Genomic DNA, 5052 nt, shown 5'->3' on the forward strand with positions numbered 1-5052 from the left:
GGCACGGCAAGCTGTTTCGGTGGGCACGCCACACGCCATGAAAAATTGAAAAGAACACACTAAAATCCATTTGTCCCCACCGCACCGCAAACTACAACTCCCACAGTTCTCTAGGGCTATTGATGACGTGTCTGAGTGGGAGTGACAAAGAAGAAACTCCCGGGAGTGATGTGCGTGCGTGTGTGCGCACGCACTCTGATCCAATCAAAGAAGCTGTCTCATCCACACCGCACAAATCAGCGGTGACGTGACTGGGAGCACACACGGCTGGAATCAGAGGAGCCTTTCGGCGGGAATAATGAGCTGCTGGAGCAAGGTCAGACACTGGGAGACAGGAGTTAATGTGCAGTGTACGGTACAGTTATCTTGTTAGTCCTAAGCCTGCCCCACTCTCAGATATCAGGTGCTAGCTCAGCAAATAATCAATTGTGCAAAAAGAACAGCCTCATTACTGTCATTGGGAAACATGTGTCATCATTGGTGTTATTCAGCCTCATTATTGGTTTCATTAGGAAACATTGTGCCCCATCATTGTTGTCGTCATTGGTGTCATTGTGCCTCATTATTGGTGTCATTGCCTCATTATTGGTGTCATTGCCTCATTATTGGTGTCATTGTGCCTCATTATTGGTGTCATTAGGGAACATTGTACCTAATTATTGGTGTCATTGTGCCTCATTATTGGTGTCATTGTGCCTCATTATTGGTGTCATTGCCTCATTATTGGTGTCATTGGAAAACATTGTGCTCTCCCATTTTTTGTCATTATTGGTGTCATTGTGCCTCATTATTGGTGTCATTAGGGAACATTGTGCCTCATTATTGGTGTCATTGCCTCATTATTGGTGTCATTGTGCCTCATTATTGGTGTCATTAGGGAACATTGTACCTAATTATTGGTGTCATTGTGCCTCATTATTGGTGTCATTGTGCCTCATTATTGGTGTCATTGCCTCATTATTGGTGTCATTGGAAAACATTGTGCTCTCCCATTTTTTGTCATTATTGGTGTCATTGTGCCTCATTATTGGTGTCATTAGGGAACATTGTGCCTCATTATTGGTGTCATTGCCTCATTATTGGTGTCATTGCCTCATTATTGGTGTCATTGTGCCTCATTATTGGTGTCATTAGGGAACATTGTGCCTCATTATTGGTGTCATTAGGGAACATTGTGCCTCATTATTGGTGTCATTGGAAAACATTGTGCCTCATTATTGGTGTCATTGCATGTGTCAGGTAGGTGAGTGTAATAGTCGGGTAAGTGAGTGTAATGGTCAGGTAAGTGAGTGTAATGGTCAGGTAAGTGAGTGTAATGGTCAGGTAAGTGAGTGTAATGGTCAGGTAAGTGAGTGTAATGGTCAGGTAAGTGAGTGTAATGGTCAGGTAAGTGAGTGTAATGGTCAGGTAAGTGAGTGTAATGGTCAGGTAAGTGAGTGTAATGGTCAGGTAAGTGAGTGTAATGGTCAGGTAAGTGAGTGTTATGGTCAGGTAAGTGAGTGTAATGGTCAGGTAAGTGTTATGGTCAGGTAAGTGAGTGTAATGGTCAGGTAAGTGAGTGTAATGGTCAGGTAAGTGAGTGTAATGGTCAGGTAAGTGAGTGTAATGGTCAGGTAAGTGTTATGGTCAGGTAAGTGAGTGTAATGGTCAGGTAAGTGAGTGTTATGGTCAGGTAAGTGAGTGTTATGGTCAGGTAAGTGAGTGTTATGGTCAGGTAAGTGAGTGTAATGGTCAGGTAAGTGAGTGTAATGGTCAGGTAAGTGTTATGGTCAGGTAAGTGAGTGTTATGGTCAGGTAGGTGAGTGTAATGGTCAGGTAGGTGAGTGTAATGGTCAGGTAAGTGAGTGTAATGGTCAGGTAAGTGAGTGTTATGGTCAGGTAGGTGAGTGTAATGGTCAGGTAGGTGAGTGTAATGGTCAGGTAGGTGAGTGTAATGGTCAGTGTATGTTGCACAATGCATTCCTAATCCCTGCAGTCTGAGCGAATCTGGCAGAATCGTCCATTTCTAGTCCCTTGGGGCTCATTTAGATAAGTCCCAACCTCTGTACAGAGCCGCTGGAAGGTTTAATTCTGTGTTGGCACTTTGCAAGAAATAAATTGCTCTTGTGTCGCGGTTTGGGCACTCGGGCTCAAAAAGGTTCGCCATCACTGCTTTAGACAATAGAATGCTAATTCAATGCTCCTGACAGGAGGCTTCTGACCTTTAGAACAGTACAAAGGCACTTAGCATAAACACTTACATCTTCAGACGGGCTGTCTCCGACAGAAGACACCCACACCTGATAATCACAAAGGCTTTAAACAGGCTTATCACATAATGGAAATGTCTCAATATAGCTCAGTAACCACTCCATTACTCCAAGGTCCATGACAATGAACATATCCAGCAGCCATCCCATAAACAGCACCAACTTGCGAAAATTGACGCTGCTGCTCCATCATGGCTTCAAACCGGCCGGCTGGTCAGTCAAGAACACACTCCAACAGAAAGCACAATCAAATCCAGCGGTACCTGCAAAGAACGCGCGACAAACAGATACGAGCGCACAGTACGAAACTGCAAAGCAGAACGAACTGCACGCCTGTACCCGAATGCCAACTACGAACCCACAAGCACACGCACTGAAGCCGAAAATACTACCTGGTAAAGCATGGAGACCGAGAAGCGCGAATCAGCTCTAACCAAACCTTCACTAACACGAGCAAAGCCGTAACTAGCAAAAGCGGAACAGAGGGTGTCGCCATTGACTTTGGCCTTTCCCTTTATAGTGACGTCGTACATGGTTTACGTACACGCGTTCTGGTCCGCCGGGAAATATGGTCCGCTGGTGTGTACAAGCCAGCGGGCCAAAAGACAAAACAGCCTTGTACGCCGGAAACTGCCCGTCGGACAGTTTCCAGCGAACATGTTTGGTCGTTAGTACCCGGCCTTACAGGAGTGAATTTCCCTTCCTAGGGGTAGATTTCCTCTCACTTCCGGTTGTCTCCCTCCGTTTGTAAGTAGGAGTCGTTTGTAAGTCGGATGTTTGTAAGTAGAGGACCGCCTGTACTTTGTTACCAGATCACAGTTTCTGTAAACAATAATTTATTCACTATTATGAGGTAGCAACAATATAAATAATTGATAGTCTTGAATGAATATTTAAATTATCTACAGTGAGGAAAATAAGTATTTGAACACCCTGCTATTTTGCAAGTTCTCCCACTTGGAAATCATGGAGGGGTCTGAAATTGTCATCGTAGGTGCATGTCCACTGTGAGAGACATAATCAAAAAAAAAAATTCCAGAAATCACAATTTATGATTTTTTAACTATTTATTTGTATGATACAGCTGCAAATAAGTATTTGAACACCTGTCTATCAGCTAGAATTCTGACCCTCAAAGACCTGTTAGTCTGCCTTTAAAATGTCCACCTCCACTCCATTTATTATCCTAAATTAGATGCACCTGTTTGAGGTCATTAGCTGCATAAAGACACCTGTCCACCCCATACAATCAGTAAGAATCCAACTACTAACATGGCCAAGACCAAAGAGCTGTCCAAAGACACTAGAGACAAAATTGTACACCTCCACAAGGCTGGAAAGGGCCACGGGGAAATTGCCAAGCAGCTTGGTGAAAAAAGGTCCACTGTTGGAGCAATCATTAGAAAATGGAAGAAGCTAAACATGACTGTCAATCTCCCTCGGACTGGGGCTCCATGCAAAATCTCACCTTGTGGGGTCTCAATGATCCTAAGAAAGGTGAGAAATCAGCCCAGGACTACACGGGAGGAGCTGGTCAATGACCTGAAAAGAGCTGGGACCACCGTTTCCAAGGTTACCGTTGGTAATACACTAAGACGTCATGGTTTGAAATCATGCATGGCACGGAAGGTTCCCCTGCTTAAACCAGCACATGTCAAGGCCCGTCTTAAGTTTGCCAATGACCATTTGGATGATCCAGAGGAGTCATGGGAGAAAGTCATGTGGTCAGATGAGACCAAAATAGAACTTTTTGGTCATAATTCCACTAACCGTGTTTGGAGGAAAAAGAATGATGAGTACCATCCCAAGAACACCATCCCTACTGTGAAGCATGGGGGTGGTAGCATCATGCTTTGGGGGTGTTTTTCTGCACATGGGACAGGGCGACTGCACTGTATTAAGAAGAGGATGACCGGGGCCATGTATTGCGAGATTTTGGGCAACAACCTCCTTCCCTCAGTTAGAGCTTTGAAGATGGGTCGAGGCTGGGTCTTCCAACATGACAATGACCCGAAGCACACAGCCAGGATAACCAAGGAGTGGCTCTGTAAGAAGCATATCAAGGTTCTGGCGTGGCCTAGCCAGTCTCCAGACCTAAACCCAATAGAGAATCTTTGGAGGGAGCTCAAACTCCGTGTTTCTCAGCGACAGCCCAGAAACCTGACTGATCTAGAGAAGATCTGTGTGGAGGAGTGGGCCAAAATCCCTCCTCCAGTGTGTGCAAACCTGGTGAAAAACTACAAGAAACGTTTGACCTCTGTAATTGCAAACAAAGGCTACTGTACCAAATATTAACATTGATTTTCTCAGGTGTTCAAATACTTATTTGCAGCTGTATCATACAAATAAATAGTTAAAAAAATCATACATTGTGATTTCTGGATTTTTTTATTTTTATTATGTCTCTCACAGTGGACATGCACCTACGATAACAATTTCAGACCCCTCCCTGATTTCCAAGTGGGAGAACTTGCAAAATAGCAGGGTGTTCAAATACTTATTTTCATCACTGTAAATAGAGCCTGCTGTGGGTTGAACTGGAAGGACTTTTTACAACCATATTAACTATATGTTTGTAATATAGCTTGTGGCTCTTTGGTACCCTATTGTGTGACCCTTGAACCCTTGCAAACAGTGGGGTGGATTCAGGTAGGGGCGCGCACTACTACGGAGGCGCAGCGTACCGTTTTTACGCTACGCCTCCGTAAATTACTTGAGCTACGCTTCATTCACGAAGCATTTGCTCCGTAATTTGCGGGGGCGTTGCGTAAAAGTGGCCGGCGTAAGCGCGCGTAATTTAAAT

This window comes from Rana temporaria, chromosome 3 (assembly GCF_905171775.1).
Source record: "Rana temporaria chromosome 3, aRanTem1.1, whole genome shotgun sequence".
Classification (NCBI taxonomy): Eukaryota; Metazoa; Chordata; class Amphibia; order Anura; family Ranidae; genus Rana; species Rana temporaria.